The sequence below is a fragment of the Ursus americanus genome, chromosome 7, assembly GCF_024610735.1.
Source record: "Ursus americanus isolate L20-20 chromosome 7, mUrsAme1.1.p, whole genome shotgun sequence".
NCBI classification, from domain to species: Eukaryota; Metazoa; Chordata; class Mammalia; order Carnivora; family Ursidae; genus Ursus; species Ursus americanus.
In genome coordinates this window covers 53,906,873-53,933,503 of record NC_142133.1, presented here as the reverse complement: position 1 = coordinate 53,933,503, position 26,631 = coordinate 53,906,873, and positions in this window count along the sequence as shown.

Genomic DNA, 26,631 nt, shown 5'->3' with positions numbered 1-26,631 from the left:
AAAATAAAATAAAATAAAATAAAATAAAATAAAATAAAATAAAATAAAATAAAATAAAATAAAATAAAAAATATTTATCTCATCAAGTTAAGCCATTTATGTTTCTTTTTGAAAATTAATATCCTGGCTAAATTATTATCACAGCTAAGGGGGAAAAAGCAAGACATGCAACATACACACAATACTTGAGACAAAAAAAATCTTTTAAACATTTTAAGAACAAAAAGATCTTAAAGTGTTGCTAAGTGATACTTCTTTAAAGATTCGAAAAAAAGATATTAGATTCTTTTCTGGTTCTATCACTAAAGCTTTAACCTATTTTCAAAATATTTAAAGGTTTCTACTTCTCTTCTGACAGCTCAGAAATGTGGTAAATAATCACTGGGGATTGCTTTCTCTCTGGGAGGACAATGGTTAACAGCAGTAACAAGAGCCCAACTAGAGAAAAAACTGACGGGGTTCCTTCCATTCTCCTGAAAACACCAACCTGTCATTTTCATTAAATAGCTCAACTGCTTCCTGCTGATACGATCATTTCCTCTATCACTTAGATTTTTGTATCTGCTAAAGAACAGTCTTGCTTAAAGATGTTTGTTTTGACCAGGTCAAGGTTTCTGATAGGAAACAATTGTATTACTAGGTGAATGAAAAGAAAAACAAATATCAAGAGTTAAGAGTATACCTTTTGTAAACCTTCCATAATTGCAAAGAACATTTTCGCCCCAAATAAAGAATGTGCCCTCATTAAGATCAACCATAGTCCTTGAAGGAAGGGTATACTTCAGATCGGAAAGCCAGGAAGGCTTGTGTGCAATGTGGTAGCCTGTTTCATCGCCTTCATATGTATGCATGCATGTGCCTATGAGAAGTAATGTCATTTGACATACATAGATGTTTTCTGACACGACATGTTATTCAGGGTTCAAGAAAGAACTCTTCTCTGAACATCCTTCCCCAAAAAAAGGATCCTTCCCTTGCGATCTCTGTCATTTAAAAATTTAGCAGACCTAACAAAAATATTTCTTTTACATTTCTCAATAACATAATGGTGTAAGTCATTTTTATTATGTATCGTTCCCATGTCGCATCTGAAGAAGGAAGAGGGGAGAGATGTAAAATACATATTATATATTGAGGGAGACTGGTCTGACTAGAGTATTAACTGGGAGATCTTGGGCCTAATGAAGGTAGTGCCATAGTAAAGAAGGCTATAAAAAGGAAGATGAGTGGGGGTCTCTGCTCAGAGAGTACAGGCAGAAATCATGATGTTGAACAAAATAAGTCCTGATCTAGAGGTCCTTAGAAAAATTTGACCTCTACGCTCACTCTTGTCAAAATTATTATTATTATCTTACCCTTTCGCTGTCTATTTACTTTCCTTTATGTTCACCACTTTTTCTCTGGCTGCGTCAACTCTACTGATGAAGCTATCAAGGGAAACTCTGTGTCTGAAATCACATTTTGCACATTTAGTAGACTTAGCATTTCCTTTTGACTAGTAGAGTCCCATCTCCCCACTGAAATCCCCCGTTCGCTCATGTACTTTCCTGCTAGATCCTGGAACAAAGTCATCACAATTTCAAAGTTCCTGTTTGTAATGTAACAGCTGGGTCATCTCTAGTCCGGTTCTGTTGACTGCCTTTTCACTTAACAGAGTGTTGCTTTTCCCTCCTTTTTTGTATATTTTATAATTTCTGGAACATCAGATGTCTTGGGTAAACCAGTAAGGACTGAGGTCATTGCATTTATGCCTGGAAATGGGCCTGCCTTTTGTATTGTCAGCCCACGAGTGTATGAGACTGAGTCGGTCTAGTGAGGAATTACATGTGGGTTCACTGTTGCTAAGATTACCAGCAGTGAACTTCAAGCCTTCTAGCAGCTCTTCTATTCTTCTAGCAGCCGCCTGCCATTGCCCTGTGGTTAGAGTTGAGGTTCAGGTGTTAGAGGACTTTTCTTCTTGTCCAGCTGTCCCTTCATTCCTGCTCCACAGAAGACCCCTCTCCATGTACCTGCTCCTTCCCCAGAGGTGGTCTACTGTTGCCTAGCCCCGGTGCTGGGCTCATGCTATATTTCTGTCGTTCAGTTCCACCTCAGTCTAAGGGATTCATGGGTACCTAGGTCTTAGGGGTGAGCCTTCCTCCATTGTCCTGCCCCTCTTACCCATGGCACAATCCTACCTCATCTGTGACATTGGTCTTGGCTGGAAGTTTCCAGCCCACACCACAGTGGTATCTGACCTTTCCTTGGTGTCATTATAGAATTTTAAGGCCCAGGCAGTCTCTTGCCCCTCCCCCAGTGCTAAAAAGTCCTTCTTCAATCCTCTCCCAGACACGTTAATAGGAAAAAAACTATCTGGGAAGTAGGCAGAGCTTTGTGCCAAACTTGTGCAGCTCATCGCCAATTTTGAGCCCTGTGGGAAAGAGGATTCATTCCTACTCTTACAACGGCTTTTGCTTTTTAGGAGAAAAGAGTTTGAAAAAGCAAGAGGGTCCTTGTGCCTACCCTCCAGCAACCACCAATCCCCTTCTTCTCACCTGCGCCACTGAACAGAGGCTCTCATGGGTCACCTGCCCTGCCCTCAGTCTTCCTCTTCAGCTCCAGATGAAGGCTTCTGGGAGAGAGCTTACAAGTGAGTGTGATCTCCCCTTGAATCTGTGGTCCCCAGTTACTTTTGACTGACATGCTAGTCCATATTTGGCCTTTGGAACTTTGCTAAAATTTAACTGGTTTTGGACAGAACCTTTTTCTCCCCTGTGCTCTGCTACAGGTCTATGCCACAGTCTGTGGTTTCCATCTCTTTGGAGGGGCTTGCCCACTTTGGAATTCACTTTGAGGTGGCTTTGCAACCTCGGTTCTCAGATGGTTTCAAAGCAATGACTTTTTGCTAGGCCTTTTCTCATTGCTAAGATGGGAGCAACACTCTTTGTGGTTGTTTACATCTTAGGAAACAGAAATCCCTTGCACACTATTTTTTAAAACTTTGTGAATTCGTTTAGTTGAGACGTGCTGTATTACCCACCCTAAACCCCCATTCTCAGTTTACTTTTACTCAGATTCACAAATTAACCTTAGGATTTTTCCCTTGGTTCTTGGCAACTGGAGACCCTTGAATTTGCAAATTCTCTTCTAATCCAATGTTTTAGGAAATCTAAGTTTTTCATAGCCTCAAATTACTTAAAATTTAGAGAATTTAAAGACAATTACTCAATTCATTTGAAATGGTGAATAGAATATATAATTTTTACCTGTTAAAAATAATCATTAATATTTTCTAAAGTGGGCATCTATGTTAAAAAACTTTTCCCCTGCATATATGTTATCTTGTGTATATTCAAACACAGTGGGGGGAAAAGTTAGTACTTTCCCACTATGTTTGAATATATATACATAAGAAAAGAAGTTCTAGATTGCAAACAAGTTTGAAAATGAAAATCGTAACATTGATTTCCAGCTTGAATATTCATATTTCAAAATTCTTTTAAAAAAAGTTGTAATACAGTGGAACTAAACAGCCAAATAAGGATAAATGTGTCTGTGTATCAACTCATCTTTCAGGTATAACTGATTGATTAGAACCTGAAAGTGTCCAGCTGCTATAAAACTATGTGCCCAGCACTAGCTGCTTCATCAAGCTGCTCACTACCTTTTCAAATTCTTAAGAACAAAGACTTCCAAGCTGGTGACCTCATTTACCTGAACCAGGATAAAACAAAAATTCTATCTATCTATCTATCTATCTATCTATCTATCTATCTATCTATCTATCACCTTTACCTTCATAAACTATTATACACTATTTAGAAAATGCCTACCTACCTTGCAATTCAAACCGGCACTTAAAATAATAAAATCATACAACCAGAGTAATCTCAGTTTTCTAGTCCCTTCCCCTGTCCATAGGCAAGCAGATATCCAAACACTCTAACCAAAAGGCTGGCTATGTTATATTTAAATTCTTTAAGGGAGATATTGTATCGCTTTCCTTTGTAATACACGCTGCGGGTTAATTTAGGAGTGTATACTTTAGCTTTATATTTTGATGGAAGATTTAAAAAAAAGTGGACTGTACTATCTTTTATAAAACATTCTGGTCAGGAATGAGGGCATTTGGCCCACATAGAGGATTATCACTAGATTGTTTATCATTATTGATTCACTAGAATGTAAACATCACAGCACAACTGACTTTGTTTTCTTTCCTATACCTGGCACAAAGTAGGTATATCAACTCTACTGTCACAATAAAAAAGTACTCACAAACTCAGATAACAATTAGTTTGGCTCATCTAATCGGGGCCTGGCTGGTGGCTCTGCTTCAGGATGTTCGAGTAAATAAGCAGTGGATAGCTGATGCTTTCTTCACTAATGATGAACCACTGTTGCAGGGAAGGCAAGTTAGCTATTGCTAGAATAATATCATGTAACAGAACACATGAAAACTCAGTGGCTTAAAATATATATAGTTTTCTCCTCCTCACCTTGTTTGTGGGTCAGCTTTTCAGCTATGTGAATTGGCTGGACTTAGTTCAAGTCTTCAAGTTGGGTTCAAAGCCATTTTACATGTCTCCATACTTTCTTTGAATGAGCACTATTTAGTCATGTTCTTCCTAAGGAAAATCTAGAAAAAGAGCCACACTAATGCATTCGGGCACATGTAAACTCTGTTCACATCAAGCCACTCAGGTAACTATAATCAAAGCAAATAACATGGTCAAGCCAAAGTCAATGGAGTAAGGAAATGTACTCTGCCCCAAAGATGAACCTAAAAGGAGAGAATATTTGCTGCCCAACACTCCAGTATATTACAATAAGCACCCACATATGTGTTGTTGAAGGTAACAACCACAATAGATAACATAAAGCATTTATTGGTCATTTGCCAGTGCCAAGCACTGGGCCAAGTAAGACAGGTGACATTTAATTTGACCCTCAAAAGACCCTTTTGAGAAAGTACTATAATTATCCACATTTTACAGATAACAAAACTGAGATAAGGGGGATAGTAGTCATTTCCCAATTACACGCAGGTTCTAAGTGTCTGAGATAGTATTTGCACCCAGGTGGTCTCACTCTTAAACATGGCATGAAAACCACAATGATAACAGCATTATGATGATTTAGTCATTCCCACAACCAGACTCAGTAATCATATTTTCTGAATATATGAAATGTTTGTCTTTACTACCTGACATGTCTGTTTGGTTGTAGACAAGTTTAGAACACACAGACTCACAGGACTTCTAGTCCTTCTTCAGGACTTCAGGAAAACCACTGCACTCTCTTTAATTGGGCCTTTTGGGCTTCCTTCCATTTAGACTTCCCCCAGTCTTTGTTCAGATCATCTGCCAACTGGCTAATCTTACATCTATGTGTCAGCTAATAATCTGCCTGGTCTCATAGTTAGTGATGATGTCCCATAAATATCACTTACGTGAGTTAGCATATGCAACTCAATCAGGTATTTCTCAGATCTCCTAAAAGTACCAACATATCCACAGTAACAGAATGAGAGGACAAGAGAACAGAAGGATCCTAAAATATGCAGAAAGTACAGACCACAGAATAGCAGAGACGCCAGGGAGGTAACTCTTCCTACACTAGAAAGGAAAAAAGTGAGATTCAGAAAAGTTGGTTAAGTTCATCCAAGGTTGCTAAGATAAGCAAGTCTCAGACCAAGGTTTATATGATTCCTAAAATGATCTCATCTACTTCTCTGGATTGCTTTCCATATAAAGCCAGAATCCAATCTGGCTCTAACCAGCCTCAAATCTAACGAAATTCCTACATTCTAGATGAGGTTGACAGAGGACATTCCTGAGTTCATCTTCTTCCTACAGAGAAGCACCCTGAACACTCTCCCCTATTAATTATTTATACCACATGTTAACAAATCAAAATTCTTCCTGTGACTCTTCACTAGCTGACTACATTTTCCCTAAACTGGTAACACTGAAGGTGGTTTAAATTAAATGCCATCCAACGCTATGCCCCACGGGTAGTAGCATTTCTTCAACAACACTGACAGATCATAATTTACTGCCACTTGATTATGTCCAAGAGCTCACCAAAAAGTCTATCTTTCTGATCTACTTTTCCTGCACAGTAAAACCCAATTAAATGATACTCAAACATCAGCCTACAGCACTAAGAAAGTGCTACACTTATGTCTTGGTTTTTTTTTTCTCTTTACCTTAATCAGTCATACATATTAAAAAATCTATCTATTTAAATACAAATATAGGTCAATAAACTTATAAAGAGTTTACTCAGGAAACTATACTCATTCTTTCTTTCTCTCCCTCTATAGAAATAAAACAGGAAAATAATCATAAAGAGAGACTCATAATGTGGTAGATACTACATGAGGCTAGTTGTCAAAGGATATGAGTTCTGCCAAAACTAACTCTGATTTGGGAAAGTTACAGCTATCATTTTCCCTCATGGAATTACCTCTGGACCATCACTATCTTACTTTTTTTTTTTTCCTAGCCCCCAAATCTATTCTTCTTCAAGTATTTCTTTTAGTAAATGGTGTCACTACCACCGCCCACTGCCTAAGCCAGAAATCTACAAATCTTTGCCACCTCCTCTCACTTTCCTACCACCACCAATTAGTTAGCAAATCCTACATAGCCTACCTTCTAAACATATTTAGAATATGTCCTCTTCTTCCTTCATCAACTGTCACCACCTGATTCAAGTCTCAGTGCCAAGGCAACCACCTTTTAAACTCTTTCCCTGCACCCATTCTTATCCCCATATAGTCCACTCTCCACAAAGCAGAGTACCATATTCTGTTAGTAAGACATTGCCCAATCGAGTCACTCTTCTACGTGAAACCCTTCAAAGGCTTCCCATTGCCTTAGGATGGTGTATAAAATTCTTAACCTGATCTACAGGCTCTATCCACCCTAGTTTCTCTCTCTAGTTTTCCAGCCTCAATTCACAACTCCCCTCCCACTATTGTCTCTATGGCCACACCATTTTTGTTTTCCACTCTCAGAAAGCCAGCTGCCCTACAATGAGAACTCCCAAGCAGTCCTATGAAGAAGCCAACATGGTGAGGAACTGAGGTCTCTTGCCAATGGTCAGGTGACTAAGCTACCTTTAAAGTGGATCCTTCCGGCAAGCGTCCCATAACAACATCCCTAGTTGACTTATTAACTGCAGTCTCATGAGAGACCCTGAGCCAGTACAAGCCAGCTGGGAGACTGTCAAATGTCATGGTGAAATAACAAATAATTGCTGTTCTAAGTTGTTATATTTTGGAGTAATTTGTTATGCTGTACCTATAACTATCACAGTGTTCTTAGCATATGTTTTATTAGGTATATTCATTATGTATTCATAATACATTGTATAATTATAACTAAATTATCATCTTATAATAATTTATTTAATAAATGGCTCCCCTGCTTGATAGCAAACTTCATGAAGGTAGGAACTATCATTTTATCCCTCTTCACTCCTAGACAAGACAGAGCCTATGAAAACATGATATGCATTAAATATTTAACTATATTAATATATATGAATTAATATGTATGCTAATGCTACACAGAGAGATAGAACCTTCTGGTTATTTAATGAGTGCTATTTAAGTGATTGATTTATTCATTATGCAAAATTAGAAAAATAGATATCCTTATGGCAGAATGATTAAAACTTCTCGTTTAACAGTGCCTTCTGGTAATGAGATAAACCAGTATATTCCTATAAATATCTGAGAAATGGTACTTTCAGCAATAAACAGAAGAAGCAACAAAACCAACTCAGAGTTCTGAGAAAGATTTATACTTAGAGTAACAAAAGCATTTAAGGAATAAGCAGTTGTCCTGATGAAGTGCAAGGCATCATAAATTCTAAATCCCTTGTTTCATAATAAAGAAACCCAATAAACATGTCATTGTCGTTTAAAAAAATCATAGAGCACTTTTTCAGAGTTTCACAGTGGCATTGTGAAAGTGCTACATATAGTAATATTTCAGGGAATTTCTGGTCTTTTAACCACTGACCCAACAAATTAATATTTTCAAAGCAGCCCCAGGTGTTCTATTACATTTGAAAATTCTGCAATGTACTTTGAAGATAAAATGTCACTCTGAAGAATTAAAACTCTTTTGCATTAACTAGAACTAACAAGTCTTCACCGATTTCTTTATTAATTATATTCATGACTACATAAAATTTCTAATGGTAATTTCCTGTCAGGATGTTGGAGCCTCTCCTTGGAAATGGTAGATCCAATTATTATACTTTCTTCTTGTCAATATCATCATTGTTTGACCTCTTCCAAAATCTTGCTCTATACTCCATAGGAACTTCAGCACCCGGTTAACTCTATGTCTCTCATTTTCATTCACTCTCACCATCCCAGGTGAGTTCAAAGTCCCTTTGTCATTCACACCTTCAATAAATATTTATTGTACTTTTATTTTGTGCCTTAGCATAGGATTAAGAACTAAGATCACATCATTGATGGGGCTTCTAATGTCATGTGAGAAACTGTCCTTGAACAAGTAAATATTTTATTGCAACTCTCGTAAGTACATACTACCTAGAAGAACAAAATTCTGTTATATATACATTATCATATATACGGAGAACCTATCCAACAATGCTTCATAGAAAAAGAAAGCTTCTTTTTTCAGGGAAAGCTTCTCTGAAAAAGTTACATTAAGCCAAGGTTTCTTCATCTCGGCACTAGTGATCTTTTGACGTGCATAATTCTTTCGTGCATGTGGGGGGCTGTCTTGTGCATTATAAAATGTTGAGTAGCCTCCCTGGCCTCTATCCACTAGAGGCCAATAGCATCCTTTCTCTCCCAGTGTGATGACCAAAACTGCCAAATATCCCCTGCTTATGGCTGACAGATTTGGTAAATAAACACAGGAAACCCAGTTAAATTTGAATTTCAGATAAATTATGTCACATGTATTTGGGACGTATTTATGCTTTAGAAGTTACTTGTTGCTTATCTGATACTCAGATTTAACTGAGTGTTCTGTATTGTATCTGGCAACCCTACCTGAAATGATGAAAGCACTCCTAGTTGAGAATGACTGTATTAAGCGTACCTTGATAAGCCTTAGACCTTCAGTCTTTACAGACCATTGATCTCCTGAATCATCTCTGAATTTCTCCATTTTATCAACTCAAATTACTCTGAAGTTCTCCAACTCAAAACATAAAATCTCAAGTACTTTTCTCTGATTACCACTTGCTATGCTTCAAGTTCTCAGATTTCCTTAAATCTATCAATCGTGTCCTTAGGCTTTTCTGTGATTTTCAGTATTTTGAATTTTTTTGTTTATCAGCCTATTAGATCCAACTACTTCAACTAGCACCCTCAAAAAGAGAAAGACATACTTACCTTCTCTAGCACCCATCTCGTCAAGTCCTTAGCTGGGATTAACTCAGTTGACCTCTGTCTCCTTTCTGAGATGAATATTGACTAACACAACCAAACAAAACTGATCAGTTTTTCTTCATGTCTTCCTGCTCCTCTGGCCTATCCTCCTCAGATAGGTCCCCACCTCAACTTCTAAACTTGCCCTAACAACTACTGCAAACATTCTTCACGTTCCTCACCCTCCCAATTTTCTTCCTTCAATCTTACTGACATTCTTGCCTAATATGTCACAGATAAAGTCTGTTATGGACTGTCTCATAGTCTCATTAGACTTTATTTTGAAATGGTCATATTCCCTTATCCATCTATTTCATTATCATATAAGAGCTTAATTCATCTCAAGTTTTTTTCTAAGGCTTTCTACCTTGATCTATTCATTTGAATGTCTTCTAAGATTTTATTCAGTGCTGAGGATTCAAAACTTCTGTCTTCATTTTGGGCAACATAGACATGGTATTTTCAACTGATTATCTTCCCTCAGATGTTCCATAAGTACCTCAGAATTACCCTAAATTTTACTTACATGCCAGAGTACTCATTGCTATCAAGCCACACCTCAGTTCATCCCAGTGACATCTCTTGCCCACATCCCTTACATCCAAGCAGTCAGTAGACCTGAATCTACTTCTATTTAACATACCCATCCCTGTTTCCTCCCCTTACTGCTTTTAGACCTTGTTCTGACCTCTGCAGTCTTTCACAGCTCATTCCCAATGACACCTATCCTCCATATTCTCACCAAAGCGTGTGTTATGTCTCTGTGTGTGTGTGTGTGTGTGTGTGTGTGTGTGTGCGCGCGTGTGCACGCACACGCACGCCACTGCTTCAAACTCTTGCATAAATGTCCATTACCTTCAGGAGAAAAATAAAAACTTCATGATTTAATCCTTTCCTGGATTTCTCATCTAATACCCTTCCCTTGCTCCCCATGTTTTAACCATAACAAATTACTCAGAAGCATCAGTTTCATATTTACCTGCCTTTGTAGGCATCAACTCTCTGCAGTAATAGTCTGTCCATCCTGTGTTTTCAAGCATCATTATCCTTCACTTTCCTTTATTCTCTTAATCAGCCTCACATGCCCTTTATTCACACAGATCTTCATTATACTCATTTTTATGTTATATTTTATATTCTATTTTCCCATTAGAATACAAGCTCCCCAAGAATGCAAGTATATTCCAATCATTTCAACTACTGCCCACTACATAAGAGGTATTTAATAAATATTTATTGATAAATAAATATCAATAAACAATTTGGTTGCCATTACTTTCTTCCTTTTACAAATTTCTTGAGTTTCTTCTATTCCTTCCAATTCTGCCCTTCTGACCAAATTACATACTCAAATATATTCTAACCCTAAGCACATGCAAATACATACACACGCAGACACAGACATTTCTTCCTGATTTATGCCTGACTTCCCCATTTAAACTACCTTTTAAAGTTCCTCTTACATTTAGTGACAAACTTAGTTCCTACTTCTTACTTCTTCTCAGAATAATTATTTACAAATTATTATTCTTTATAACCCAATATTCATTTTCACCATTGTGCTGAAAGTGATTTTAAGAATGCATGAGTTAGGGGTGCCGGGGTGGCTCAGTTGGTTAAGCGCCTGCCTTTGGCTCAGGTCATGATCTCAGGGTCCTGGGATCAAGCCCCACATCGGACTCCCTGCTTGGCAGGGAGTCTGCTTCTCCCTCTCCCTCTGCCTGCCTGCTTGTGCTCTCTCATTCTCTCTGTGTCAAATAAATACATAAAAATCTTAAAAAAAAAAAGCATGAATTATCTCCTAATTGCCAAATCCACTGACTTTCTTTGTGCTCACTTTACTTACCTTCTCTGCAATACTGGGCACCTCCCACCCATGACTTCATGACAGTGTATTCACTCCCTCATTCATCGAATCATTCAAAAAACATTTATTGAGTATTTACTCTGTGTTAAGCACACCACCGAGTACTAAAGATCTAACACTCAACTATCAGAAAGGATGAACACCTACCATTTACAACAATGTGGACAGAACTGGAGGGTATTATGCTGAGATAAATAAGTTAATCAGAGAAAGACAATTATCATATGATTTCACTCATACATGGAATATAAGAAACAGTGCAGAGGATCATAGGGGAAGGGAGGGAAAACTGAATGGGAAAAATGAATGAAACACAGAGGATAAACCATGAGAGACTCTTAACTATAGGAAACAAACTGAGGGTTGCTGGAGGGGAGATGGGTGGCGGGATGGGGTAACTGGGTGATGGGCAATAAGGAGGGCACATGAAGTGATGAGCACTGGGTGATATTTGCAACTGATGAATTACTGAACTCTACATCTGAAACTAATGATCTACTATATGTTGGCTAATTGAATTTAAGTTAAAAAAATTAAGATATAACAGTAAGCAAGATAGCCTTCTTGCTTCCAGAAGGCTTACAGGTTATAAAGAAACTAAGATTATTAATATAGCTCTCTATTATCATCTTTCTTCTCTGTTTCTTTTGGCTTTCTCTCTTTCTCTATTTACATCGCAAATGAAACAATTATTTTAAATTCCAATCAACTTGAAATTTTTCTCACTAAATCATCTCTCCTAAGGTGAACTTGTTCCCAAAAATTTTAAATCTTAAAACGTTAAAAATTCACAAATATCCATCATCTACCCCCTCAGCTTCAGAATGAGTTACAGCTGACTGCTGGATATCCTACTTCACTGGGACCTCAAATTCAAAGTGACCTAAATTTTGCTCACTTGATCTCTATCCACTCCCAATTCTGTACTTACTAACTCAATTAAAGCGACGATTACCTTTCCCGGAAGGCAAAGCTTCTAAAAACTTTGAAGTTACATGAAACTTTCTTCTTCCCTGTACTTCCTCAGGCTAGTGGTAAGTAGGATTCTAAAATGAAGCCCAAGACTGCTGCACTTGGTGTACACACATTCTCTCACTCAGTCAAACATCAATCTAGATGCTTGAATGAAGGCATTTTTCATTTAATAAGGTAGCAAACCAGTTGATCTTAAAATAGGGAGATTATCCTAATCAAGTAAGTCCATAAAAGGAATTAATTTCTTTCTGATGGAAAGACTGAAAAAAGTATGAAGAGATCTGATGTGAGGGAGAATCTCCATTGCTGAATTTGGAGATGGAAGGGGCTGTGTTGCAAAGAACCTGGCAACCTCTAAAAGCTGAGAGCAACCTTTGGTTGACCAGAGCAAGCAAATTGGAACCTCAGTCCTACAACCACAAGAAAATAATTTCTTTTATAAGCACCTGAATTTGAAAGAGAACCCTAAGATCCAGATGAGAAAATGACCTGGCTATGACCTTGATATTATTAGCCTTGTAGATTCTGACCAGAGGACCCAGATAAACCTACCTGTACTTCTGACCTACAGAACTATGAGCTAATAAGCGGGTATTGTTTTAAGCTGTGAATTTGGTGGTAATTAATTTGTCACACAGCAACAGAAAACTAACATAGGCTCTTTTTGAGATGGGTGTTAATCCTCCTGTAACTAGCTCTGCAATGTGTTTCCAGAATGTGTGAATCTTCCCTTTTTTCCCATTATCCTTGCCACAAATTATCATTCAAGAACTTATCATCTCTCATGCGATGACTAAAAACCTACAATGGCCTTTCTGTTAAAATATCTTCTCATCTTACAATGTTCTTGGGTAGTTACAGTAAGTTGTTCCTCTCTGGTCTCAGAACCTTTTAATAACTTTCATATCACATCACGATAAAGTATGGCACTTATCCAGATGAGCCTGTAGTATGTCAGTTTGTATGCTCCCATTCCTATAATAATCTCTCAACACCTTTAGGTTAGAGATTATCCATTTGGAGGGGTCCCTCAATAATGTGGATGAGTTAATATGAGTAACTGTATGATGCCCAGCGCCCCATATTCCACCCCATTACCTTGTTCAATACGTCCATTTTGATATGATGAAAGGAACACAGAAACTGGAATTATGCCTTCTTAAATGGTTGACTCATCTATTTGGTAGTTTCGTGATCTAGGGCAGGTCACTTGGCCTTTCTGATCTTTAGTTTCTTCATTTCTGGTTACAAAAAAGGAAAAAAACAAACATAAAATAACTTACAGGAAATAACTGAAAAACTGAATCAGATTAGATATTCTTAAATAAAAGTAGCCTTTTGTTACTTTATGTCTGGGTTTGATTATCCAAGAAAATTAATAAAAATTTCTGGGCCTCCTCATCAAAATGGGGATAAGATACAACTGAAAGAGATTAATAACTATAAAACAGAAATAATTTCATGAACTAGATGCAGTGCTATATGGTGATGTCTCAAGTTAAAAAGTTAGATTTATTTCAAAATTAAGGAATCCTTCCACCTACCACCACTGTTAATATCACCTAGGCAGCCTGCATTCAAAATCCTACTAAAAAAATTTGTATCCTGGTCATCAAGTCATCAGCTACTTAGTCCCTCCATTGGCCTAAAATAAAATGTGAATCTATCATATACAGTTGAAAGAAAAAAATGCCAACATTTTCACGTAAAATGACTGGTGGGGAAGAAGCACACACTATCTGGTTATTAACAATTTTTTCAAATAAAATTAAGTGGAAGTCCAGTTAAAATAGTTTCTGTTTTTGGCATAATACTGCTGGTGTATTGATCCTAATATAAATATAAATGTTGAAAGAGTTTCTTTAAGCCACTCTTTAAACAACCATCCTCTTTGCTTATCAGTATCATATTTATCAATAAGTCATCAAACAGCATACGTAATTATCATGTATTTCTCAAACCTGAACTAACTGCAGTAACAATGAGGAATTAAATGCTTTATGTCATTTTACTCTTGTTTAAAAAATTCTTATAAGTAGTTGCCTTTCGTTCCCCTTTTTTGAAAGCACTGAAATGTTTTCCACTCATCTAAAAAGACTATGACAACTTCAAAGTCCATTCCAGTTTATCAACAGGGAGTCCACCTCTAAAAAAACAATCTTGCTTTTCTATTACCCAATCTTACTCTATTTTTTGGAGAAAAACCTCTACCATTAAAAAACAACAAATAAAACAAACAAACAAACAAACCAAACCCTATCAACTTAAAGAAACATTAGGTGCCGTCAACTTCACTGAAAATTAGAATTATCTTAAAAAAACCTAAGTGAAACTGTCAGATATCAAGTCCTTTGGCCCAGAGATATATGAATTCCATAGATATAGATATTTTTCTAGAAACACTTTGAAATAAATTTATAAATATAATCTTCAAAATAATCCTACGAGGTAAAGTAATGTAAAGGTTTTTACCTAAATCTGCTTTGCTTGTTGAAATAATAATACAGACTAGTAAAGTGATCTGTGTTATTTGTAATGCTTTAGAAAACAAAGCAGAGGAGGAATTCCATACCAATATGAAAAAAGGCCCACAAAATTTTGGTTAATTAGTAACTTACCCAACTATCCCTACTGGTATCCGGAGTACCTAAGTCTTCAATGTTTCTGTAACACTATACTTCTCCTGTAAAAGCTATGTCTCTGTGGTAAGTTCTGGGTTTGTCTCATTCCAATCCTTAACCTAGACCCTGAACTTCATCATACCCTGAGGGAAGAAAACCTGCTCCATAAATCTCTAGGAGCCATGTTGACTTCACTAAATGTTTCATAAAACAAAAAAGGATAGCTATTTTGCACACTAAATAGCAAAAAATGATTTAATGGAGACTCATTAACTATTTCTCTTCTCTCAAAAACTCTCTATTTATATTTCCCATCTCCTTGACCCCATTCCAATAGTTCTTTGTCCTCTGTTAGTCTCTCCCTTCTCTTTTCTGAAAGAAACGTGTCCCTAAAGTATCCCTTTTTAACACAGAGCAACTCCACCAGGTTCTCATAATCAAAGGTTTCAGAAGTCTCCATGATTCTTAGCCTCTTGCTAGAATTATCAAAGCATTCACCAAACAAATTAGGACCTCTGCCTAGACAAGACTGGAATTCTTAAAAAAAAAAAAAAAAAAGACTGGAATTCTTATAACAATTAGATTTTTAAAAATGACCTTCCATATTGATATGTACATTTCATTTCACCATTACAGGGTGCCCATAAGAGATCAAGTAGTGTTTTTTTTTTTTTTTTCAGTTTTAGTATATAACCCAAATAACCATAAACCATCCAGATGACCACATTCCATAAAGTTCAACTGAATTGTTTCATGGCACTGCATACAAATAAGCATGCATCTTGGTTACAGTAAACTTACACACGTGGAAGCCTTAATGTTTTGGAGATATATAACCAACTAAAAGGTTCATCTAAATACTTATTTTGAAGATTGGTAATTGAATTTTATTTCTTAGTAAAGATAAATATCTATTCTGATTAGGACTGTTAATAATTCAACTTGATTACAGAAATAAAATAATGACAAGGTCGGCAGTATCTTTTCAGATCCTCTTCTCACCCCTACCCTGTATCTTCTATGCTAAATTCACTACTCATCAATTTCCTCATTAACTACATACTCTCTACTGGGAAGACAGATGAGGGAGAAGCCATAGTCCTGGTACTTAAAGTTTATTCACACTTAAAAAGGGGATAAGCATACAACTCAGGTCATCCTGCATGCAAAGATATATGAAATCATTTATATAAAAACATTAATTTAAATATCACATAGACAGGAATAAATTCTAAGTCATCTACTCTTTTCTATCTTTACTTTTTATACAGGCAATCTTACCTAATTCCATAACTTTAATAAAAGCTATATGCTGGTAACTCAAATAGGTATTTCTAAAACCAGACATTATCTCATTGTTTATCACAAACACAGCAGTTGATAGGAAGAACAGAGGGAAAATAGACTGGATGAATCAAAAGAGAGATACTAGAATGGGGAAAAGAGATAAAATAGATATGCTTAAAGAATATGTACGAGACAACCATTTCAGACAAGATGGAGTAATAGGGATCAGATTTACTTTCTTGCCTGAAATAACCAAAAATCATGACGAAATATATAAAATGAAACATACTGGACATTATTAGAAAATGAAGTACAGTGAACCCAGAGAGATGGTGGGGAACAAACAAGGTGAGGCTTACGAGGATGCAAGCCTTCTGCTTTGAGAGAGTTTCTGGGTTACAGTACAAGGAAGAGGTACCTAGACATTATGAGTTGAAAAGACAGAGCTGAGAATAAAAGGAGACAAATGCAGCTAGAATTTGCAGGGCAGGAAATCAGAGTAGAGAGAGCTACACAAGAAGGAATGCTGAAGATCTGCAGAAGTTCCCATCAGGCGTTCAGCAGAGTGCTGACCTGCACAAGGCAACGAAGGAACTGCCTGAGGCCAAGAAAAGAGCCACTTGAAAAGATTAGGGGGAAGAGTGGCTGCCATTCCATAAAGCTGAGAACAGTGCCTGCTCCCCGCCAGCCAGAAGAGAAACCTTGTAATTTATGGAGTTCAGGTAGAGTACTCAGAAAGGGATGAATAAGTCATGGGAATAAAAGGCACAGCATAAAAAATATAGTCAACGGCATTGCAACAGTGTTGTATGGTGGTGACAGATGGTACTTACACTTGGGGCGAGCACAGCATAATGTATGAACCTGTCAAATCACTATGTTGTACACCTGAAACTAAGGTAAATTTTGTGTCAAATAAAAATGTTAATTTTAAAAAAGAGTAGATGGAGATTATTTTATTATAGAATAATTCTTAATAGACATATGTGTGGAATGTGAGAAACTAAATGTATTATTCAGAAAGAAAAAAAAAAAGAAAGGACTTGCTTGAGGAGTGTATAGTAATTAGCTCTAGAACAGTGCTTCTCAAACAGATGATTTTGATCCTCAGGGAGACATTTGGAAATATTCACAGAAATTTGTGGTTGTCAAACTGGAGGTGGAGGGCACGTTAGCATTAGACGGGTAGAGTCCCAGGGATGCTACTGAACAAATGAACTAAATGGAAGAGAGAAAAAAGATTAAAAACAATGGAAAAGAACATCTCATCAGTGAGCTGTGGACAGTGAGCAGCTACACATGCATGTAACAGAAGCAGTATTCTTTTGACTCCACACAGAAAAGTTATATCTAGATAAGAATTATTAGAATGTTAAAGCTGACGCAGCCTAATGCAGATAGACTTGGAGGCCCCGAAGGAGAGGAATGAACAGAGTAGAGACAGGAGAATATTTAAAGATTTAATAGGAAAAATCTTTCCAAATATAATGAAACTATAAACCCATAGATCTAAAAAGGTTAAGATTTACAAACATGAAGAAAACTACAGCAGGGCACATCATAACCAAAGTCAATGGTAAAGAGAAAACCTTAAAATCATCCAAAGGACTGAGGGATGAAACATGCGTTAAGATGCTAACAGTACAGATACTTGTCCCCCTGGAATTCTATAATAAGCAGAAGTATCTTTCCTTCTGACCTTGTATAAGGAGAACATTGAATTAGGGATAATATCAAAAGCATGATCCATAAAAGAACAAAATTATAGACTGGACTTCATCAAAATTTAAAACTCCTGCTCTTTGAAAGACAGTGTTAAGAGAATGAAAAGACAAGCCACATACTGGGAGAAATACTTGCAAATCACATGTCTCATAAAGAACTCATATCCAAAATATATTTTTAAAAAACATTCGAAATTCAATAATAAAAAATAGTAAGATAGGGCCAAAGGATCTGAGTGATACTTCTTCAGGAGCTTATATGGATAACAAGCACACAGAAAGACATTCTATGGGATGCCTAGGTTGCTTAGCTGGTTAAGTGGCTGCCTTCAGCTCAGGTCATGATCGTAAGGTCCTGGGATCGAGTCCTGCGTCGGGCTCCTTGCTCAGCAGGGAGCCTGCTTCTCCTTCTGCCTGCCACTTCCCTACTTGTGCTCTCTCTCTCTCTGATTTAAAAAAAAAAAAAAAAAGATGTTCTGTGTCATCAGTCACTAGGACAATGCAAATTAAATGTATAATGACACACTGCTACCCACCTAACAGAATGGCTAAAATTTAAAAAGACAGACACTACCAAGTGTTGTTGAGGATGTAGAGAAACCGGAACTCTGATACATCATTAGTGGGAATGAAGATGACATGATCATTGGAAAGCAATGCAGCAGTTCTCAAAATATTAAACATATATCTGCCAACAGATTCATCCATTTCACTCTTACATATTTATCCAAGACAAATGAAAGCATCTGTTCATACAAAGACGTGAATACAAACGCACACAGATTTGTAACAACCAACAATCGGAAACAAGCCAAATATCCATCAACAGGTGAATGATAAATGAATTATGGTATATCCATACAATGAAGTACTCCTTGGCAATAAAAGTGAATAAATTTTTGACACATGACAACATGAATGAATCTCAAAATAATTATATGTTAATATTCTACATGACAACTATTATATTATAAAACCAGGCCAAAAAATATTTGATTCCTTCCAGGTATGTAAAATTCTAGAAAACAAAAATGAATTTATAGTAACAGAAAGCAGAGCAGTGTGGTTGCCAGAGACTTGGGCAGTGAGAAGGGTGAGAGCGACATGAAGAAAAAATTAACAAGTAGCACACACAAGCACTTTGGGGAGTTATGGATATGTTCATTATCTTCATTCTGTTGATAGTTTCACAGGTGTATACATATATCAAAATACACTTTAAATAAGTGCATTTATTATAAGTCAATTATACCTCAATAAAGCCGTTTTAAAACAAAATAAATATGCATATATGGAGCTGGGTGGGGGATTAACAGAATTGGTATATGGTGGCCTTGGTGATCTCCAAATTTTAAGCCGATATTTAGAACAGTGGTCTACCACAGGACTGTCACTGAGAGAGAGACAATGAAGACTTTTGTGAATAATCTACCAAAAGACATTACTGGAGATTTTTTTATATAATTGTCTTAATTTTAAAAATTTCTATTTTTTTCTGAACAGAGTTCTGCCCAGTATTCTGTTTGCCTCTTCTTCATCAAAGCCAACACTGGTTTATAGGGAGTAAGAGGGATCTATTTTGGGAAAAAAAAAATTCCCTGTTTTGAAACAAGAACACATGGAATTAGTGGAAAGGATCATTTTGTTTACTTCTAAGAAGAGAAAAAAGTCTCCTAACTTCCTTCTAGCAGTTGGTTCTCATTATAATGCACGATATTCCAAAGCATCTTAAACTACCTGAAATCAGTTTAATGTTTCTATGAGAATGAGTCATTATGTTCCTCTTATTATTTCAGGATGTTTCTAATTATAGAAAAATGAACATTTTCTGGTCATTTTCCTCTGGAATATTTTAGTTTTATTATGTTATTATGTCATCACTTTTTTACATGATTTTCATGCAAAAAGTCCTAAAATGATCTGAAATAAGAAGACCAATAAACCTAAAAGACACTGAAACAGCTGCTTGTGTTGAGGTTTTGAAATGGTAGGCAAATCTGCTCTGCTCTGGGACCTTCTTGCCAACAAATTCTGGCACTCTTGGGTCAAAATCTGAAATTTATAATTTTAAACCTCATTCTGACATATTTGTTGACAAATTAAGTATCTTAGTTTCATCAATTTACTCACTCACGTATAGTTCTTCTTTTACTCGGGGTCAATGGAGAACCCATTATGCCCAAGATATTACAAGAGAATCCGTAAACAGTTAAAAGGTGAAAGTTCTAGTGATTGCCTTCAGGGAGCTTTGGGTCTGGTTTGTCTATATAAGACAAATGGTAAAGCAGCAAAGCAAGTATGTGAAGCTGCCACCCAAACGATTATATAGTTTTAAAAAACAAAAACAAAAACCTAGAAATGGAAGTAAAAAAGGATGGAAAAGAATCATAAAATAAACTTATGGTATAGTTACTTGTGTTAGCCAGCCTTGAAGATGGATTCCAGTAATCCCCTCTGACCCCCACATTAGATAAGACTGATCTAGGTAATGAATAGGATATTGCAAAAATGATGGGGGGATGACTTCTGAGGCTAGGTAGAAAAAGCACATGGCTCCTGTCCTTGGAGCACCTGTCTGTAGGATGCAAGCTGCCATGTTGTGAATATACTTAAGTAGCCATATATAGTGGTCCATGTGGTGAGTAATTAAGGTCTTCTACCAAAAGCCAGCACGCACTTGACAGTCACATGAGTGAGCCATCTGGGAAATAGATTCTCCAGCACTAGGTAAGCCTTCAGGTGACAACAGTTAACAACCAGTATCAAAACTGTAATCTGATAGAAGACCCTGAACCAGGACCACCCAGCTAAGCCACTCTCAAATTCCTAAATCACAGAACCTAGTGAACATAATAAATATTTAGTGCTATTTTAAGCCACTTGAGAATAATTAGTTATATAGCAATGGATGCTTAATGAAGTTAGACATAGCTTGGAACCAAAAGCTGGCTTTATTATCTGTAAGCATGGTTAAGTCACTTAACCTTGTCTAAGCCTTATTTCACTCAAATGTGAAATAGAAGTGTTATCTAACTGTGAATATCTCATTATGTCACTGTGATCAATAAATAAAAGTATTTTGAAAATAAGAATTTTGTAAAACTTAGGATATCATGATTATCACTATTTCCTTTCTTTATATAGGAATTCAACATTTTTTGACTGTTAGTTCTTCTATCTCCTGATTTGATTAGGGAAGCATTGCCATATGAAGTGCTCTAAACTCCATAGAAGAAAGGTGGTTAGCAGAGCAAATCTTAGGTAAGGCAACTTCACACATGTGTGTCAGGTGTAATGTTAAAGGGTTGATGAGCACCAAGTAACAAAGAACAAACAACACACCCTGGGACTATAAGAGACAGAATGTGAAAAATTGTGAGAGAATAAACATTGGGAAAAGATTTATCTTCCTCCAATACTTTGCAGATTCTGGGAACTATAAAATTGGCTTCATATTGGTTCTGTTGCCACATTTCCATTGATCCAGGTTCTTACTTCCTGTTTTCTGCTACTGATTTCCTCTTTCTTCCTCTGCATGAAGGAAGAAAGTCACTTTTCACAGAGATTCCTTTATAGTTAAATGTTTCTGCACTTATCACCCAGATATAAAACCTTATAATAAAATAATAATAAATAAATAATGAAATAATAATAAAATTGTGAGTTTTGTTTTTTTAAAGTGAAGAATCATTTTGTGATTCCTCTTACTCAGAGAAGTATTTGAGGCCTTACCATGTTTTTCTTTCTTTCTCTAAACCATGCCTAGAGGTTCTACAATATGTATGAATTTCTTCTCTTCTGTTTCTATAGTCTCTGTCCTTTCAACCCTTGTCAGTATCTTCCAGGTCTTCATTTGCATCTAAAAATCACAGGACTAAAAATGTTGCCCAGCTAGCTCTAATTGCTGTTGTCCTCTTGACTAAATACAGTGTCAGATGATCGAATTGACGAAACTCAATTTTTATGTATTATGCATGGTATAAATCATCTCTGCACATAGTTATTACTTAAATGTGAGACTATTACTTGGAAAAATGGTACCTGTGTTCATTTATATAAAGAATAAAAAATATTGTGCTCACTACACTGTTGCTTTCTATCTCCTTTGGACTCTGTGAAGAGAATTAACTCATTAACTCATAAATATATGTCATCACTCTGTACTCAATGGTCTACAAATTTCCAAGATTGTTTCATGTTTTCTTCTTGGTGACCTGGAGGCTATGAATTGACAAAATAGCGAAAATTAGTTTGGCTTAGAAATTGGCATAAAAAATTTCTTCTCTTTTTATCTTGCTGAAGATGTACCATCCCTGTTATCACACAAAGGATTTGTAGAAGGAGACAGGGAAGGAAAAACAGGAAGTGGACTTTTTTCTTGTATGCAGGTTGCCCCCCTCCCTCCCCGCCCCTTTCTTTGATGCATAACAGGCTTTGCTGTGTCTGGGAGTATAGGAGGATGTTAAATGTGCAGTCTCATTGACTGCGGAAGAGTCAGGAAGGAGGGGTTTATTTTTGCTTTGCTTTGCCCTGTGTTCATTTTTCCTGTTGCATAAGCTTCTTATCTACATTAATTTTAGCCTCCAAAGATGTTTTGCATAACACAGAATTATAATGTAGTGTCTAAAATAGCGCTGCAAACCATAGTTTCAAATACATTAGGAAGATGAATCATTTCCTTAACATGGGCCACTGTGTTACTTGAAATGATTACTTACGAGACCGAAGCAATACATAATTAAGCAGCATGTGACAAGCAAAAAAGAAATCAAGGAAATTCAGACAATAAGTGCTTCTTCAGTTCTTCATAGAGGATAGGAGAAATCTGCAGCTCCTTCTCATTTCCATTTTCAAATAAAGGGGTGCTGAGTACCATTAACTATGTGTTCCAGTAATGAGTAGAAAGATCTGGGCCACAGAAATGAAAAAATGTTCTGAGGCCGATTTACATCACTTTGGACTATGAATCCTCTACAAATCTATTACTGGGTATACATCATTGTGTTGAATCTATTTTTCTATTTGGGTTTTACTTCTTTTGTGTGTGTGTGCTTACATTTTTTTTTTTTTACCCTTCTTGAAACAGCTTCAAAATCAAAGTTTGTGCCAACACTGAACAGCAAGAGGAAAGGGAAAGGGGTTAGCTATCTCTAACGCATTCAAGTTTATAAGAGTCTTGGATGTTTTTTCCAGGCTTTCACTCCTAACAGCTACACCAGTACCACTGTGAATACTAATGACATGTAATAGAGGGCATCAATCATGGTCCATCCAGGCGAGGGACATAACTATGCCCAAAGTAATAGTCCCTCTGGCTTAATGAAGCCTTCTTAAAGAAAAACTATTTGCATTCAAATTCAGATAAGCTAACATAGAGCATGTAAAGAGGAAAATAACAGTTCTCATCTGAGTCTCAGAAACTAGGTTGTATATTTTTAAGGGCAGATACTGGTGCAGGGAACCACTACCATCTTATTTCTCTTTCTTCCCCTATTTCTTGTGCCCCATCAAAGTCCTGGGCACATAATGTTTACTGAAGGAAAGCTGAAAGAAACACCATAGGAGATAAGGCATTAAACTGCACAAATAGAAAGCAAAAGGTTATAACAGCTGGACTTAATAAGATTTAGATCAGCAAATATTTTTAATGCAATCTGCAAGGTTTACTGCCAGCCTACGAAGTTCAAATTAATATCTCTGTCAGACTTAAGCCTCATCTTTCTGCCACCTTCTCAGACTATGTGTCTAATTTCTATATATTCTTCTTTTCTAATGATAAATAAGTCTCAGATGTTGTTTCGAAACTCAATAACTTTGGGACCAAAGTAATATAAAGTGGCATTATTGTAAAGTGAAGCTAAAGCTCATTATTTAAAAAAGACACCATCATCGCAGCTAGATCTCAGCTTACAAACTTCATTTTGCAAGAAGCTCCTGATGAACCTTTAAAAACATGTCAACAGAGACCCCAACCAAGAGCAAGTTGCAACATGTTATAACACTAAAGGAGAATATGTAATTTATTCTAGCATATAGTATTTCCCATAACCTGCTCACGCCTCTGCTATCATTCAATGCCTTTCTGAAACCCCAATCCCTCCATTAACTTTTCCAAACTCACTGCAAATGAAAGTGATTATCAGAGTGGACATATCCACATTTTATATGGTAATATATTTGATGATGAATGCAAAGAATGCTCAGGCCAGGGACCATGTATAAATTTAGTTACTAAATTTTTTTCACATACAGGTGAGTCTGTCTATTTCTCCTTTTTTATTCTTGCCATATACAATTTAGATTATGAACTTCTACAGGAAATATAATTTTAGCTAAATTCCTATATCTATCTGAGGGAGGAGGTACAGAGAAATACGTCATATTAGTCCGATATAGCTGCAATAATGCTCTATGACAAACAACCACAAAATCTCAGTGGCACGCAACCAAAAGAAAGTTTTTCCACTCTATGTGTCAGTCGAGCACGGCACTACTTTGGTCTGTGCATCTATAGAGCTTCTGGACTTTGTCGCTCTTGGTTCATGATGGAGCCAAGGCTGAAAGGGTAGTAGGTACAAGGGCCACATTCCTCTCATTGCAGAGATCTGAAGCTCCTAGAGAGGGACAAGCCAAAACGTGTGATGTCTCTTAAGGGCTAGACTCAGTATGTAAATACTGTCCCTGTTACCAATGGTCCACTGGATAAAGCATGTCTTTGGTCTAAGATAATATCAGTGGGTTAGGAAAAAATAATCTTGTCATGGAAAGGGGAGGCATAAAAGTTGAAAGTATACTGAAAAATATTCTAAATCTACCATAGTCTCCTCCCTTATTAAAAAATGTTTACTTCTCTCCCATTTGCAGAAAACAAGCTCCTTATCATTCCAAAAATCTCCACTCTCTTCCCCCAAGTCTTATACAAACAGAGCATCAAGTCTTGAAGGCCAGATGTAGCTCCTCATGACCAGCAACTTATCAACTAAAAAGAAAAATTATCTGTTCTCTATACAAACAACTTTAAGGAGTACAAAAGGCACAGAATACGTCCAGGAAACACTTCCACATAAACCGGGAAAGCCCAGTGGGAAAATGTTACTAGGACCCTTTTCCTGTGAATTTAGACTGTTCCTTGAATAAGCCCTGTTCCACTCTTCCCAGCAATAGTACCTTAATACATTATTTTCTATAGTTCACGGTTTCACGCTCTGGAAGATACTTCATGTGTCATCTTCCTGGACCACTTCCAAAGAGCAAATATATTTTCACTCATCTACCTCTGTGTAATAGACTACCTCAAAATCCCATCGCTTAGAAGAACAGTGACTTCTTATTTCTCACAGTCCTATGGGCTACCTGACTTTAACTGATGGTTCTTCTACTCCATGTGGTATTTTCTAGGGTCACTCGTGTAGCTGTATACAGTTGGGAATCTGGCTGAGGCTGGAAAGTCCAAGATGGTCTCACTCGCACTCCAGCTGTTGGTGCTGGCTACTGGTTAGGGCGATGACATTCTTCTCTATATGATCTATTTATGAGGCTCTCATTGTTCAGTGTGACTTTACTACGGCATGTGATAAAGTTAACTGGAGTCAGTTTGAGGCTTTTAAATCTTGCTTTTGAGCCTGTTAGATTAGATCCAAAGCAGTCTCTCGCCTACAGCTCCTTTACCCTCACTAGTGAGGTAATATCCTTCTCAAGACTCTACCAAGACTCATGTATTACAAGTCCCCTCCGCTTTGGCTGGTGGGAATGCAAATACTCCCAGAACAACATGAGCTCTTGGAGTTGTTGAGAACAGTGCTTTCTTGTCCCTTTGCCAACCTCATGGCCTTTGATGAAGATCATGAAGATCAGAACTCAGTGAAAATATGAGGGCTCCTTCTCATTTCAAGTATCTCTGAAGTTCTCTCTGTGCACCTCCCTCCTTTCCCATATTTTCCCCTGAAAATTCTAGCCTGGAATCACCTCAGACTCCCTGAATTTTGTTTACAAAACAATTGTATTCTATTTGTTTACCCACTTCACTGCACTGCAGCCTAGAAACTGCTTCCTGGGCAGTAAGCCCAGGAAATCGCAGGATTTCCTTAGTTAGTTTCCTTCTCTCAATAACAGTCCTGCCTATTGTCCAGTGTGTGAAAACAGTTGTTTTGCATGTTTTGTCTGTTTTTCTAGTTTGAGGTGGACAGAGGGCAATTAATCCTTCATGACTGGAGCGGACCCTTAATCAAGCAGTTTTAGTACTCTATTTTATCTACACTCTTGACTAATTACCTATACTTTATTTTTTGGTTTGCCATTTCAGTTTCATGATAAGTAACTTTGACTTACAAAGGACTACCTTTACTTGGAATTATTCCATTTTACATATAACATAAGAACTGACAACAACATACTTTAATACTCCCTTACTATTCTCTGTGCTATTGTTTTCATTCATATTTTCGTTCACGTTATAAATACTTCAACAGATTATTATTTTTGCTTAAAGAGTAGAATGTCTTTTAAAGAGACTGAAGATACTAGAGGATGATAGAACAAGATTTGTGTATTCATATGCATATTAACCAAGAGTTCTCAATTCCTTTGCATTGATCCAAGCTTCTTTCTCAGATTATTTTTCTTCCTCCTAATGGATTTCTTTTTACATTCCTTGTAGTGTCGGTCTACTGGCCACAAATTCTTTCAGCTTCTGTTTGTCTAAAAAAGTTTTTTCTCAATTTGTTGCTGGATATAGAATTCTAGATTGAC